Source organism: Cryptomeria japonica, chromosome 3 (genome assembly GCF_030272615.1).
Source record: "Cryptomeria japonica chromosome 3, Sugi_1.0, whole genome shotgun sequence".
Classification (NCBI taxonomy): domain Eukaryota; kingdom Viridiplantae; phylum Streptophyta; class Pinopsida; order Cupressales; family Cupressaceae; genus Cryptomeria; species Cryptomeria japonica.
In genome coordinates this window covers 863,267,366-863,285,405 of record NC_081407.1, presented here as the reverse complement: position 1 = coordinate 863,285,405, position 18,040 = coordinate 863,267,366, and positions in this window count along the sequence as shown.

The window sequence follows — 18,040 nt, the reverse complement described above, 5'->3', positions numbered from 1 at the left end:
ATGAATGAAGGAGTTGGATTGAATGAAGGAAGAGGGTTGATTGAAGAAGAAGGATTGCCCCCATGACTAGTGATCATAGGAGGAATGTCTTGTATTGAAGTAGTCATTATGTTTGATGTAAAAGTAGGTATACTAGCAATAGGAGTCGTCAAAGGAATAGAATGATTGAATTGAGTAGGAGGTTGTGTATAACCTAAGGTTTCGGCACAACTTTTCATAGGCATCACATTTGAATCCACAATGTGTGCAATACCACGCAAAATATCAATTCCATTCTTATCACTTTGAAGCATACATTTTAGACCCTCAATTAAAGGAAGAGCTTGACTATCAAGGTATTCTTGAGACATCCACTGTCGAAAATCGTCAAATTGGTTATCCAATTTTGAAAGTTGTTCTACAGAAACCTCATGGAGAGCTTCTTCATCATTAAGAGGATTAGAGGAATTACCCATGTCCTCGTTAAAAAGTCCATTCAAATTAGGTTCCATCTCCTCAGTAATTAAACCTTGGAAAGACTTAATTCTAAGGCTTCATCTAACGGGAATAGTGTAAGTAGGGCTTATTTTTGTAAAACTCATGCACTAAAGAGAGAGAGAAGATTTTCTGAATTTTTAGAGGTAGCAAATTTCAGTAAAACCATCCAATCTTCTAGGTTTAAGCTGTTAAATACAATCAGGACAATCTCCCGAAATTTCAGAAAAAATGTCCGGGACCGTGGCGCTCGGGGTGCACATGGTCCTCGCAACTTTTTTCGAAATTTGTAGGGATGAAAGTTATGATGATTTTACAGGTAACCTGAAAAAATTGAGTGATTTTATGATCTGTAGATAGGCCAAATTAAAGTTGTAATCTCAAAATTGAACCCTACCAAGATTGTCGAAAAATGCAAAATTTGAATTTTGAAAAAGAGAGGGAAACTGAAATTTTGAATTTTATGATTTTAGAGGGAATGCCAAAAGCAATGCAAGTTTTGAAATTTGAAAGTTGACTCAATTTCACGCAAAATTCAATTTTGAAAGCGGAAATCAAAGTTGTTGTAATTAAGCACTTAATTTCAAAAGTCGCAAATTGCAAAAATTTGAATAAATCACTGAAATTTCGAATGAATGTTAACACACTTTTCAGATTTAGGACTGTAAGAAACACAATTTTGACACAAATTTTAATTTCAACAATTTTTGAATGATTAGAAGCCTCAATCCAAGCAATCACTAGACCAACTTTGACTTTAATTTTGAAGGTGTTAAAATTGATAAAATCAGCCAAAATTCTGGATTTTAGCAGAAAAATACAGTAAGATCTAGCTCCCGAAATTTCGGAAAAAATGTCGGGGAGGATGGTGCTCGGGGTGCACATGGTCCTCGCAACTTTTTTCCAAATTTTCAGGGATGAAAGATATTGTGATTTTATTGCGGAATCCAAAGTTACAGCCGATTTAGAGATGTTTTGATCAGTGAAATTATCAGACAAAGGTTGAATCAAGAGGGTTTCAAAAATCAGGGTTTTGACACTTAACCACTTAATTTTCAAAATTAACGCACAAATATGAATTTATAATTTGTAATAGAAGGGCAGATCTGAAACAAGCATTAACAATTAAACATTTCACAAGTTTAATTACTTAAAAAGAAAATTTAGGGTTTTTATGCAATTAACCTCTAAAATTTTGCAAAAGATCAAACATGGAAATGTAATCAAGGAATCCAATTTTCAGATCTAACTATGAATAATCAGAAAGGATGTTCACGTCGGGTTCACCAAAATGTAAAGCGGAAAAATCGAACCCTAGTCGTTCTCCCCTCCCCAACTCCGAGGAGAGAGAAGGGAGAGTCACTAGGGTTGATGGTTTTTACTTAGGAGGGACTTTACATTCAAAAGAGGGGTTGAAACCCACAAGATCCAATCCCATGCAATGCAAGATTGGATTCTATATGAGTTTCAAGGGTTATGATAGCAAGGATACCCTCTTTTGTAAAGAAATGTAGATGGAAAGATTGAACTAGGAATGCACGTAGAAGCAAGAAAGATTCACTTATAAATAGAGATAGGGATATGATATGAAGCTAGGGACCTGGAATTAGCAGTAAAATGTCAAGACGGCGCTGTCCTACAAATTTGAGCAAAAGTTGACGGGACGATGGCGCCCGGTGTGCACACGGTCCTCCGAAAAATCCGCGAAACGAAGGTGGATCTGTTCGTCTCTGCACAAGGATTCCAGATCTTCAATTACAGCCGCGTACCTGCAACCTACACACAGAAAAGCGAAGATGATTGGGGGGTTAGGGATTAGGGGTTTGCCCTTAGGTCAAACCCCGGTTTTGGAATTAACCAAGAAATGAGAAATGCTGTAAATGTAATGTAAAACAAGTACTAATACCTTGTTGTAAGGATGTTTGTATCCTTATATGCGAAGGTATAGATGTTGTTGTATGTTGTATGTTGTATGTGATCTCCTCTTCAATGGTTGAATCCTTGTCTTGAATGCAACACTTAGCCTTAAATGGAGACTTAGAATGATCAATTGCTTGAAGGAATGCTTGAATGCTTGAATGCTTGAATGTTTGAATATTGTCTTCGCCTCTTGTATAAATATGTCCTCCTCCCTTTTTGAGAGAGGAAATGTAGTTTATATACTTGCCAATTAGGGTTAAAAGACTGATTTTCCCGACCTTAGGCCGACCAGGAAATGTTATTTTCCAAATTGCAAACAAAAAGGCCCGAAGTCCCATAGGAGACCGGGCCCAAAATAGGGCCAGGGACCAGGGCGTTGGGCGCCATGGTCCTGGGGGACCAGGGCACTAGGCGCCCTAGTCCTGAAGGACTAGGGCGCTGGGCGCTCTGGTCCCACCTCCCGGGACAGTAGGGTGCAAGGAGGATCAGGCCAGGGTGCTGGAAAAATGCAGTTTTTGATGTCATGAACAAGTTTCGGGGTCTCCATTCAGGTTTAGTGTTGCATCGCCATCGTGAAGACCCAAATGCAGTCGAAATTGCAAGTGTCGCAATTTTAGGACGCTACAATACTTTACCAGTTCTGAAATTGATTGCACCAAATTGTAACACTGATCACATCAAGGATTATATAGGAAAAATGGACACACTATCAAAATTTATCATTGATAATGTAATAACCATTGAGAAGGTGAATAAGGACACCTTCTAGGAGAAATTTGAGAAGGAGAAGGATAAATTCTTTGAAGACACAATAAAGAAGTGCAAAGAACATATGAATACACTATTACCGACATTGAACTCTACAATTTTTGAATATAAGGAGCTTTATAGGGAAGCATACAAACCCCATCTTTTGACAGAGGACTTAGAAAAGGAGATTAGCAGAGTACAGAAAGAAATTGATGACATAGTTGATAACATAATTGGTTCATCCGAACCTATATCAGTTATTGAGTAGGAAATAGCAGGTTTTGAGGAGAAATTGGAGAAACTTGAGAAAATTGAGAAAGAGAAGGCAAGGATTAAGTCTAATGCTCGAGAACTTAAATATAAACCTGGTCCTAAGTTTGACAATCTTATCTCTCTAAGAAATGAAACCTCTAAGGCATTACTTCAAGGAGAGTGATCACTGGAAGAACACATGCACTATATCAACGGCACGATCCAATAGACTAAGGCAACCCTGACCGACAACAACAGGTTCATGCAAAATCTAAACTTGGTTTTGACAGACATCTTTCAGATTCTAACCAACTAGTTACAAACTTTGAGGTGAAATTTTTGCACTAATTTGACTATTTTTGTCAACCTTTGTCATTGATGTCAAAGGGGGAGTAGTGGAGAGAAAAATACTTCTTCAGAGGAGATCATTTTCTCAGGGGAGCACATCTTTTTGGAACAGTTTTTTGATTTTTCTCATGAGTGTTGCCACAAATGCCAAAGGGGGAGATTGTTGGCATTCTACACTCTTATGAGAATAGTTGATGTTGTCATTGATGGCAACCATCTGGCAACCAACTCGCATTCATCTGATAAGCCACCAATAGTTACTGGCACCGGCAATAGACTTCTACATATACCGACAGGCACTTCATCAACAGCGGCAACAATACATACCGACACTCCAACCGACAGGGAATAAACTTTTTTTTATTGTATTTTAATGTAATTATCTTTTGTAAAGATGACATGGTACATTGTAAAAGACTCATTTATGTATGAGATCATGTAAGTCAAATATAAGAGAAAGAGAGAGAGAGAGAGAGAGAGAGAGAGAGAGAGAGAGAGAGAGAGAGAGAGAGAGAGAGAGAGAGAGAATGTAGTGGAAAGTAAGAAAAAGGAAGGATGTTAGATGTGAATGCATAAAGAAAATTTTGTATAAGGTTTTGGTAATAGACTGAGCTTAAACTGGTACTGAACCTGACATAGTTGATGCTATTTTAAAGCAGTACATTGTATTGGATTTCTTAATCCAATTTTGTAGTCAGTGTGACTCTTATTGAGTAGTGAGCTCTAGGCAGTTGGCCTTCCTGCATGTGCAGGCCCCTAATTGTAAGTAATATTTATTCATTGGCCAATGAGTGAATATTGTGGGTCACAAATCCCACTGAGGTTTTTCCCACACTGGGTTTCCTTGTTAAATATCTAGTGTTATGGTGTGTTCTCTATGTTGTCTTTGTTATTCTTATTTCTTACATTAATTATTATTTACCAGTACACTGTTTTGGGATGCAAAGTTCTTAATAAGCTTAAATATTCTACTAACCGGTTAGACACTGATTCAGCCCCCCATCTCAGTGTCTTTGGGACTGTCATTAATCCTAACATAGGGTTCCTCATCTTTCACAACCTTGGCTTCTCATTGGTTTGATTCAAACGGGTGACTGCCTTAATCGCATTAGCAGTGATCTTGTACAGTTGGTCTAGCCATATGAATTTAGTGTGGATCCTGGTCACCACATATCTTACCCATTCCTTCTCATCAAAAGTCAAAAAGTTCACAAATTCGGTGAAACCCTTTCTTTTTCAACTACACAAATTTCAGCTTAGCATTATCGATCTCATCCATGATCTTGTTAGTGTAAAGGTCCAAGATGTCCTCCAACCCAATTTCTTCAATTTCATAGTGAATGTAAGCTCAAATGTCATCGACATACAAGACTTTGTGCAGAAAGAAATAAAATCCTCCAACCAAGTCATCTTCCATGGACTTGTAGGGGTGTTTCTTAAATACATGATGGGTCATGTCCTTAACCTCAACCACTAGTGGATTAGCAATGGAAGTTGCATATGTTATTTTAAAATCTCAGAAAATTAGACTAAAAAAAATTCCCTTTGATAAATACCTTAACCAACTGATGGATGCCGTAGATAACTTCATCTAATTGCTTTTATCTCAGTGATCGCCTCAAAACTTTGATCACCTTGTTCTACAGATCAAAAACACTATTCATGAAGTAAACAATGATTCTTGTATTTGGCATTTTAACTTTGCAAACCCTAATTTCACCTTGAAATAAATGCATTTCAAATATTTAACCGGATGCCCTGTTCCACTACCGGATGTCAAAGTCAGCCATCTGAGTTTCAGATATCAATTACCATATATAATCAATCGACTATAGATCTCATCAAGGGGTAATGAAAGATTTGTATTGGTTTGCCTCCCCCTAAGGTCAAAAGGCCTAGTTACCGGATGAAGATTTTGCACTAGATTCAGGTATAGATCCATTATCTATCTTAGATTCATCCTTCTTTACCCACATCTTCTTATGCTATTTTTTTATCTCATCAACCTTTTCCTTTCCCTTTTCTTTATATTTGTTCTTGTCTACTAGAGCACTATTCTTGCTTCTACAAAATTTTGCAATATAACCGGTTTTGTTGTAGGCTTTTCAAACAATACTATTCTTCATAAGCATGAAGTTCGTCTGGTTTTTTCTTGTCCTACACTGATTAGAGATATGTCCAAACATTCCACAGGCATCACATCTTTTGTTCTAAAATTTATTTATTACTGCTCTACACATATTTGACTTGTGTCCAAAATTATTGCATATGAAACACTAATCGATAAAGGTAGAAGCATTATTCATGTTGTTCACCATTCCATTATTCATGCTACTTCTACACTGACTTTCCATATGACCAAATTTGTTGCAATTAAAAAATCTACCATTAAATTTATGAGCAATAGGCTATCTTACCAGAGGATTCTTGCTCTTCTTCTAATCAGGTTTAGCATTGCCTTGTTCATATCCGGAGGATTCACCTTTCTCAAATCCTAGACGTCACATATCCATTCCATTTCTACGACTTTCCAGCATCTCATCAAGTCTTGTTGAACTAGATTTGAATTTGTCTTTATATTCATTGGCAGTAGCAAGTTTATGCCTCAAGGTAACAACCCTTCTATCAAGTTCTTGACCATTATTCATTGATTGTGTCAATTCATGCTTCAACTGATTATTCTCATACGTAAGCTTGAAGCATTCATCATCTCTTTCATTCATTGATTGTGTCATATTCTCTTCATTCTTCTTCTGGTCCTCAATCTTCTTAGTCAATCTCATCATAGTGGATTGCATCTCATTTTTCAAAGAAGCATTCTCTCTTTCAAGGTTGTTAACCTCATCAGCTTTGTCTTGATATTCCATGATCTTACCTTCTTTCTCCATCAATTTGTCCATTAATTCATTCCTTTTCTCTATAGATACTTTCTTGATCCTTCAACTCATTAATAAATTCATCAGCAACATTCAGATTCTTCTTCAAGGTACATACCTAACTTCTATCTGCATCAAGATCCTCAAGTACCACATTGCATTGTCTCTAGAAACCGAAATCATTGAATCAATCTCTCAGATCTTCCTTAAGTGGTTAAGCTTCTTCAGAGGAACTAGGCTCTTATACCAATTGTTAGAATCAGAGATAACTAAGAGGGAGGGGGGGGGGTAAATCATTGATCTAACAGAAGTTAAAACCACAAATTTATTCTTTATCCACCAGTTAGCAATGTATAGTAGAAAAGAACATAAACATGCAATAAGGAATACACAAACCCACAACACCATAATTTTTACGTGGAAACCCAGAAAGGGAAAAACCATAGTGGGGCTGGAACCCGCAATATTCATATACTATGGTTGTGAGTGCATAAATATTACATTGATGGGGAATACACTTGCATTTAGGCTCACTGCTTAGAGTTGACTTCTCAATTACAATTTATTAGAAGGCTACAACCTTCACAGAAGTCTCACTAACTTACAATTTGATTACAAATAAATTAACTCTTAAATAGAATCTAATAATACAAAAATGAGTTCCGATTAGACTTTGAATCAGTGACTATCTCTGCTTTGTTGAATATTTTGTTTCTATCTCAGTCAGCTACCGGTTGTTCTATTAGAAAAATGCGCACGTGAAACTAAATCACACCAAAACAAATAACCACATCTCTTACATACCAAAAGTCAATCACCAAATCGATCTTATATATTTGGTCTTACCACAAAAACAATCTCCTTCAAGTCGGCTTCAATAATGTAACGTATAGATCAAGACGACTTCAATCTCAAACAAAACATAAAACCAGACAAAAGTGTTATAACCACAAGCTTCCTAAAGGTCTTTCCAATCATGAGATCACAAAAATAATCACCCAAAACACTGCAATCACCGAAAATCATTATGGATCAAATTATTGTTGAAATACCCTGTTTTACCAGTTAACTGCCTACCAATTACAACTAACTTCCGGATAATATGGATCATGACTGATGGATCAAACCACCAAGAGGAGTTTCTATCAATGACAACCCTAAACAAATAATCAACCATCGGAAGTTACCTGAAATTACCGAATGAGTTTCAATTGCCAACATATCTAGCCTATGAATTATATCCATATCAATTATTGGTATCCATCTCCTCATAGACTTGGAATTGAAGCTTGACTATACAAATAGGGTTGTGAAATAGGCATCAAAATAATTAGAACACTTGTCGGTATGGACATGATAGTTATCAACATTAGAATGGTTTCTTATTATGAAATAGATCCAATAATAGTTACTGATGGGCATATTCAAAAGTGGATGTATGATAAGATACATAAGGTAAACTATCAATTGTCACATTTTTTGAATATTCATTCATGTACCTTGAATAAGTACTATTTGTACTAATAGTAGATGTGTTCATATGAGTTGATATATTTTTAAGAGGGGCAATATTTAGAATTTTCAATGTTCTAAGTATTTGTTTCATTTACCTTAGTGCTTGCCTCCTAGCAACATGCATTTTAAGGTCTTAACCTCTTTATGAAATTCTTCATTAGTCTATAGTTTATAAACATGGTTTAAGATGTAGAACATGTATTTGCATTAATAAATAGAGATTTACGAGATGGTTGTGACCATAATTTTATGTAGGGTGCAGTATTTGGAATTTTAGCGATGGGTTGAGTAGGAGGGTTAGAAATTTTTGCTTCTTATTGAGGCTTACCATGGTTTTGGCATATTAAAGAACATGTGAGATAAAGGGTAGGAGAGAAATATCCTAGTGGTTGTTAAAATGTCCTAAAACCCAAACCAATTCATATAGAATATAGCACCACCACTTGAATAAGGTGGGTTTTTGCATAGGGTATCCTCATCTATGAAAGTTTCATGGGGTGTATTGTTACTTGGCTATTATAACCTTGTTGATATGGATTTTCATTACTTACCAACTTGTATTAGAATATTTCCTTCCCATCAGATATAGAGATAAAACACTACAAAATCTATCAAAGATGTATGAATTATTTTCATATGATCAAAGGAAAAGAGAACAAAAGTTACAAGAAGGATAAAGGTAAAAGCAATTTTGGAGTAATATCGAAGCCTCAATCAATGCAAGATAAAATATTAAAACTATGACAAGTTTGGGTACATTAAAATCTATTAGAAAGTGAAGAAGAATACAAATGGTCCAAGAGTAAATTTTATGATTATTTGAATTCCAAGACTTCTTAGGATGATGCTAGTGGGATGCATTTTTTTGAATATTTTCCCAAGAAAATAAGTGAGTATACATGGATGCATACTTGTAATATATTGAATGTAGACATTAGAAGATACAAAAATATCTCATTTAAAAATATAAATGATTTTGGAATAATAAATTATTACTGTAGTTGTAATGGTATAATAAAGACAAAGGCTGTAAAGGTTCAATTCTAAGGATTAGCCATAATATTTATTTATAAATTGAGAATATGTTTCCGTATGAATCTACAGTAGAATCACAAAATATTGAAGAAAAATTTAGAGGACATAAATTCATACTATACAAAATAAAAAACATTGTTGTTACTTTGGTATTGCATTCACATTTACTGGTGTTTTAAAAGTGTTCAATAATTATGTCATATAGAAGGATAAAATATGATAAAACTTATAAGTAGAGAAATCCACATAAGGATGATCTTCAAAATTAGAGGCTGACTTCATTTCCATTCTAACCAAACCTACATTGAAATGGAGTGGAAGAGATAGTGAAAAACTAATTACATGGAGCTTTAAATAGGGATGCACTAGAAACAACAATGTTCTATTTGTATGCAAATTTTAGCATAGTTATTAGTCAAGAAATTATTTAAAGAAAGAATGATTATAATAACATAAAAGATATTTTAGCCACTAATGAACAAGTATAGAGATGCAATACAATATATAAGTGGGAAGAAGTAGGTCTCAAATCAGAAGAAAGTCAATGGATACACATAAAAATAAATATCAATTGTGATCTCTGATTGGAAGCTTTCCATTTATTATGCACAAGGTAGGATTTTCTCTCTAATGATGTTGTTCTTTGGGAGCCATTAGTTCTTGAGTTAATGAATAATAGAAGAGTTTCCATATTCACTAGAAAAGTAGTGTTTGCATAGAGTATTTACTTTCCTCCTTGGAATTTTGTATGCAAATTCGATGCAAATTTTATGAAGTAAAAAATTTAATTAGTGTCTCTGCATCCTTGCCTTTTCATCTAGTCATGTGTGGAGTTGCTCAAAATTGATGTTGAGGTTCCATTCATAATTGGAATTTTATTAGTCTTGATTTGAAATTACTTATGGTCATCTTGGGTAAGAGTGAGGAGGAGGCAATAGACTGGAAGGATAACCTTGAACCAACCAACCTTTAAGGCTCACAAACTCGTCCAAAACTCTACTACCAAAGGGTCCTTACACAACACCAAGTCAATAAATGGTTCAAAGACACTAAAAAATGCCTTAGGAGACTAAAGGGCTCCAATATGTCTACTTACAAACAACTAACACTCTCAAGTCTTGTGTGACTACACACACCCTTGCATACATGAGTGGGCTACTACTAGGCTTTAGGGGTCTGAATGGACCACTTAACCAATTCAATACAAAAACACTTGGAGGGGTGTTCTCACAACACCTTAATGCAAATGAAACATGATTTCAAGGTTTAGACCCACTAGAACATCAATTTTAAATCCCTTGCCCACAGAACCGGTTGCAATAGGCCTCCACGTGAAGGAATTGGGTGATAAATTTAGAGACCCCGAGGATCTAGGCAAAAAAATTATATTTTAAGATACCCTTTTGGGAGTTGTCAACAATATCTTTGTTTTTGATACCAAACCAACTTGCAGATATCCCAACAAATACTGCACTAACAGTGCCTAATAGGGCTATTAGGCCTATTTGATTGAACACCTATCACAAACTTGTTTGGTTCTCCTAAAAGATAACTATACCTAACCATGAAATGTTGTGTCAACCTCCAAAATACTCCTCTATCACATTCAAACCCCTTTCCAGTGCTCTACCACTCAATTCTCTCACACTACACTCATCAAACCGGTCTGTCACATACAGATGCCTGACCTAGGATTAGTTCTCCATCCTCTTCGCCCTGTTGTGTCCTCCTAATGGCTCTTGGAATCGACATATTATATAGTGGCCTATCATCTCCTATAACAACAAAGTGTTCAATTAAGGATTAATAGGCCAAAACCCATTATTATAATCAAGCCCTAGGGGTTTGAAGGTTTTAGGCTACCCGGTAGAGATTTACTTGTATAATGGGGTAGCGATAACTTGAAGGCTTCACACCAAAAGCCAAAAAAAGGTACAAAAATATAGTTTCAAGATCTATGTGATGATCATTCTTTCCATTTCACCTTTAGTATGCAATCAACATAAATTAGATGATTTCCTACATTCCCAACAGTTTGGTGCTTCAATTTCCTTCTCAAAACAATCTAATCAACACACACTTACATATTTTGGGGTTTGGGGTCCTTAAAGGTGTCACCCCAAATGAACACAACCTCCTCCAATGATTTTTCAAACTAAACTGACCGTTGGAGAATCATGACTTACAAAAAGTGCAAAATTGTCATGACAAAAAATTGATAATATGACAATTGTTTGCATTACTCAACCAACTTAGACTCCAGACTATCATAGTCCCCCATAATCATTGGGTTAATTTCAACATTTTGCTAAAACATGACCTTACACACATTGAAATAGGTTCAAATAGACATTAAAGGACCTTTGGAACCAATTTTTACATTATTACATCAATTTGACCCATTTTGACTTATTTGCACAATATTGGCCAAATCAAGACTTTCCTAGGACCAACTAGACAAATTGATTACATGAATGGTCAAATGACCTTATTAAAATGCTATTGGTTTCATTAGACCTTATTTGACACAAGAAACCATCTAGAACTCAAAATATTCATATTTGACCCCATATAGGTCATTGGAATCCGGAGGTACACTTGGGTCACTTAGTGTCCTTGCACCATACTCCCCCCCTTGAACAATTTGCATGTCCCATCAGTGAACGTCAACTCCAACCTTTTGAAATCCTGCAAGAAAATGATAAAAAACCAGAATACAAAAATCAATTAGTCCACAAAGAACTCCAACCACCATAGTACTTGGTGGATACCAAGAATCTTCAATAGGTGCTTGCCCTTGCACCTTCTTCTCCACTTCTCCAACCTTTGTTTGTTGCACCTGCCCCTTCTTACCTGCAACATTAGAGTTATCCTTCGCCATGTCCTATACAAATGGACATAAAACTGAACCAAGCATTATACCTTCACACAAATTATCATTTCCAACCCTTTTTATCTATGACTTGGCTACCAACTCTTCATCCTCAAGCAATGTCTTCTTCCCAAACATGACTATTTTTTTCTTACCTTTGACACCATCATTCATTGGCCATAAAGTGTTCTTAACCCCATCCTTTTTAATAGTATAAGTGTTTCTCCTACCATCATAACTAGTATGGTTGTGACATTGCCAAGGTCTACCAAGTAAAATATGTCTACATTTTATGGGTAAAATGTCACATATAACACTCTCCTTATATTGACCAATCTGAAAATCAACCATTTCTTGTTCCTTAACCAATATACTAACATCATCATTGACCCAAGAAACTCTATAAGGATTATTAAGAGGCAATCTCTCCAAATGTAACTTGTCCACCATTTCAGTAGAAACCATGTTATCAATTGAAATGGAATCAACAACAAGAGTAAACGATTTACCTTTACATTCACACCTTGTTCTAAAGAGGATCCTTCTCTATATGCGTTCATGTACTAGTGAGGTCTTCAAAGTAGTCTTCTTAATCATCAAACTTTCACCAACCTGTAAATTGCATGCAACCTTCCTTGGACTACTATCAACCTCCTCTTCCTCTTGAGAAAATGAAGCCCTCTTGTCAACCTTAGATGACGATAATGTTGTCCTTTTAGGACACTTAAAAGAAGGATGGCCATATTCATTACAATTATAACATCTTCCTGAAAATTGATTAGAACTTCTACCAAATCTGCCTCTATTATTACCAAATCCACCTCTAAAATCAGAATATGATTGTTATTTACCTTTGGTTGTATCACCTTGATCCTCATGGGTCTATTTTTGTGAAGGAAATGCCCCTCTACCTCTGTTATTGCTGCTACCTCTTCCTCTTGTAGATTTCTCTTGCCTTCTTTTGACTTTCTCCTCAGCCCTAAGTGCCAAGTGGAAACATTCTTCCACACTTTTGGAGTTAGCAATCACAAACTTATCTTGAATATTAAATCTATGACCATCAAGGTACCTAGCCACCTTTTCAACTTCATCTTCATACCTTCCTACTCTTATACCCAGCTTATAAAACTCATCAGTATATTCCTTCACATCTAAATCCCTTTGTTTTAAACTTTGCAATTCTTAAATATTTGAACTTTATAGTCTAGGAAGAAATTTACCTTTAATTTTTGCAACCATCCTATCCCAAGATATGATCTTGGCTTTGCCTTTATTTTTTCTTTTTGCCTGTTCATAATCCCACCATAGGAGAGCATGTCCTTTCAAAATTGTCTTTGCCACTTTGACCGTCTAATCCTCCGGCACCTCTTCACTCTCAAAATAAGTATCGATGGATGCTACCCAATCAAATAACTCTTCTTCATTTAGATTCCCACCATACATAGGTAGGTCAACTCTTGCATTGTATTGATCACCTTTCACTACCTTTAACAATCACAGTGTCCACAACTCCTCATGATCTACTTGTTCTTCCTCCTATGCTTCTTGGAACTCCTCTTCTTCTTCCTCCTCATCACTCACATCTCCTATATCAACATTCCTTCTTTGATTGGACTCTAAGGCTTCAAGCCTTTCCATCACCGCATTATAGGATTCTTGCAACTTTGCATTCTTCTCCTTCAACTCTTGTAACTATCTAGTAGTACCCACACTCTTAGGAGGCATCCTGACTTCATCCACTTACTTACTAGCTGACACCAATATGATGAGGAGGCAATAGACTGGAAGGATAACCTTGAACCAACCAACCTCTAAGGCTCGCAAACTCAACCAAAACCCTAGTACCAAAGGGTCCTTACACAACACTAAGTCAAGCAATGGTTCAATGAGACTAAAAATGTCTTATGAGACTCAAGGGCTCCAATATGTCCACTTACAAACAAATAACACTCTCAAGTCTTGTGTGACTACACACACCCTTGCATACATGAGTATGCTACTATTAGGCTTTAAGGGTTTGAATGGCCCACTTGACCAATTTAATACAACAACCCTTGGAGGGGTGTTCTCACAACACCTTAACGCAAATGAAATAGGATTTCATGGTTTAGCCCCACCGAAACATTAATTTTGACTCACTTTCCCACAAACAAAACTAGTTGCAATTAGGCCTCCATTTGAAGGAATCAAGTGATAAATTTTGACACCCTGAAGATCTAGGCAAAAAAATTATATTTTTAGATACCCTTTTGGGAGTTCTCAACAATATCTCAATTTTTGGTACTAGACCAACTTGAATATATTCCAACCAATACTGCACTAACAGAACTAATAGAGCTATTAGGCCTATTTGACTAAACACTTGTCAAAAACTTGCTTGGTTCTCCTAAAAGATGACTATCCTTGACCATGAAATATTGTGTGAACCTCCAAAATACTCCTCTATCACATTCAAACCCCTTTCGAGTGCTTTACCACTCAATTCTCTCACACTGGACTCATCAAATTGGTCTGTGACATAGAGATGCTAGACCTAGGGTTAGTTCTCCATCCTCTTTGCCTCATTGTGTCATCTTAATGGCTCTTGGAATTGACATATGATATAGTGGACTATCATCTCCTATAATGATAGAGTGTTCAGTTAAGGATTGTTAGCCCAAAACCCATTATTACAATTAAACCCTAGGGGTTTGAGGGTTTTAGGCTACCCGATAGAGATTTTCTTGTAGAATGGGGTAGCGATAACTTGAAGATTTCACACCAAATGTAAAACAAAGGTAAAACAATCTAGTGTCAAGATCTATTTGATGATCATTCTTGCCAATCCACCTTCAGTATACAATCAACAAAAATTAGATGATTTGTTGTGTTTGCAACAATTTTGATGCTTCAATTTCCTTCTCAAAACAATCTAATCAACACATGCTTACATCTTTTGAGGTTTGGGGTCCTTAAAAGGTCACCCCAAAGGAACACAACCTCCTCCAACCATTTTTCAAACTGAACTAACCATTGGAGAATCACGACTTACAAAAAGTGCAAAATTGTCATGACAACAAATTGACAATATGACAATTTGTTTGCATTACTCAACCAACTTAGACTCCAGACTATCATTGTCCCCAAAAATGATTGGGTTACTTTGAACATTTTTCTAAACCATGACCTTAAACACACTAAAATAGGTCCAAACAGACATGAAAGGACCTTTGGAACCAACTTTTACATTATTACATCAATTTGACCCATTTTGACTCATTTGCACAATATTGGCCAAAACAGGACCTTCCTAGGACCAACTAGACAAATTGATTACATGAATGGTCAAATGACCTTATTACAATGCTATTGGTCTCATTAGACCTTATTTGACACAAGAACCATCTAGAACTCAAAATGTTCAAATTTGACCCCATATAGGTCATTGGAATCAGGAGGTGTATGTTGGCATTTTTTGATGTTCATGTTGTGATTGTCATTGATGAAGGCACACTTGCATTAAGATCCTCTTCATATGTGTGAGTTAGAGCACAACCAGTATGTTGTATTATAGTCTTTAGACTATTGATGTTTTGCAGAATGTGTTTACCGATCTGAAGCGGCATGTCGACCTCAAGCGGTTCACGGATACCAAGCGGTACGAGGGATTGAAGCGGCATAACACATTTTTACCAGTCTTCATTTTGACAAACCGGAAACCGGTATTTTGTATGAACTAGTAAAACTCTGTGATGAGTTACAAATCGACATTTTGTGATGAGTTACCATCCACCGATAGTTTGATGGTGCCGACTCTCTGGTGGTGCTTTTTGTGTCGTGTTACCAGATATGTCCAGATGGATTGAACCTAGGAAATTGTATTGTAATCCTATTGGACCTACATGAAATTAGATTCCTTTATAAGGATATCATGTCTAGGGTTCTAAAGTTGTTGTTGTTGAGGTTGATGTTGTTGCTAGGGTTCAAGGTAACTGAAGAGTTAGAGAGAGTATGAATGTGTAGAAGACTGAAGTAATGTTGTAATGCATTAAGATCGAGCTATCAAGGATCTAACCAAGCAGTCAGTGCTATTTGCTAGATCACTCACTTGTTGATTACTCACATCTTCGACAAGTCTGTAGCCCTTACCGGGGAGGCCCAAAAGCCTCTTGTAAATCCTCTAACAAGGTGGTTGACATCTGTGGATTTAAAATCCCTTGGCAAGGTAGTCTTTAATTGGACTTATCTCCTAACAGAGATTGAGATTCCTAATAGGATCTATTCTGGTAAAGAATGTTGTAAGACCTTAACCAGTTTGACCTTAACCGGTCTGGTTTCTATTCTGCAGATAGTTATTCGTGAGTCCCATCTCACCGTGGTTTTTCCCATTTGGGATTGCATGTCAAAATATCTTGTGTTATGGTGTTTGTGCTTCTATGGGTGAATGCATTATTAGCTATTTGGTTTGCATGTTTGTTAACCGGTTTGTCTGCTAAATTGTTTTATCTGTTTACTGTCAGCCTTGCAAAGTGTTTAAGTGCAAAGATTTTTGGTATACTAATTCACCCGCACCTCTTAGTATTCATCAATTGGTATCAGAGCCTACCTTTCTGTAAGTTTAACCACTTGGAAAGAGATATGGGGGAGTACACCTTGAGGGAACTTACTCAATGAATCACTCAATCTGAGCAAGCCTATGATGATCTTATGGTCAAATACAAGGCATCTCATGCAAAAAGGAGAGAACATGCAGAAAAGATGGTGGAGCTATCTGAAAATAGTTTTGTAGATGAAGCAGACATGGAAGCCCTAATTGCATAAGTAAACAAGTTGAATGAATCAAAATCCAACCTGAGAAAGAAGTTGGAAGGACTAACTATCCGGATGTGTCAAGAGCTTGAGAACCGGAGGAAGGCTGAAGATCTGGTGAAAGAAAGAGATCATGAGATCTCCAAGATGAAACAAGAGATTAGTGCCCTAACTGCTCAACTCCATGCTAGCTAAGTGGAAAAGGATGACATGCAAGGTGAACTGAATAGTGCCATCTGTGAGAATGAAAACCAGATGGAAGCAAATGCTGCTATTTCCAAAGAACTCTCTGAGTCAAAGGAAATACTTGCTAAGTTCAACAAGAGTACTGTCAAGCTTGAGCAAAAGCTTGAATCTGCCAAATCGGTCAAGAATACCATTAGACTTGGTTATTCTGGTCATGAGGAAGGTGAGACCTCTGGTACAATTGCTGGAGCATCAAAGAAACAACTAGCATCAAAGGATAAAGGTAAGCAAAAGTTTAAACCTATTTGTTTTAACTGTCTTAAAGAAGGACATACTACAAATGTGTGTAGGAGTAAAGCTTACAACAATTTTCCTTATTTCCTAAATGATAAGCCTAGATCCTATAGATTCAATGGTAACTATTATGCATGCAACAAGTATGGGCATAGAGCATTTGAATGCAGGTCTGTCATGAATGATACTGGAAGATATCCTCAGAGGACCCAAGGAGTTGGTCCTGAACCTTTTGTGAACCGAAATCACAACCGGTTTAATATCTTCAATCATCAGCCAAGAAGCGATGGCTATCAAGCGGCAATCAGATGGAGAGAAAATTGTATGATCTATCATGGTCATGGTCACACTACTACAACATGCAGAAGGAAGAATGGAAACATGAACAATGGACCTTGGAGAGCACCTAGATTGGTCTGCTATCACTGCAACAAACTGGGTCACATCGCCAGATTCTATAGATCAAGAAAGAACATATTTGATGATATACCAGTCACTCCGGAACGAGACATTGATGTTGACACCGTTCAAGTGGATATAAACAAAACCTAGAAGAAGAAACCAGTGGTGTTACAAGAGGAACTGGTTTCTGCACCTAGTGTGGAAATATCAGAACCAACAAACTAAGCCTCAAAAAAGCTTAGGGGGAGAAAATGGCGAAATGTTTCAAACCCCCAGTTTACATTGGTAAAAGACCTTAACTGGTATGTGATACCCCTCTCTTGGTAGA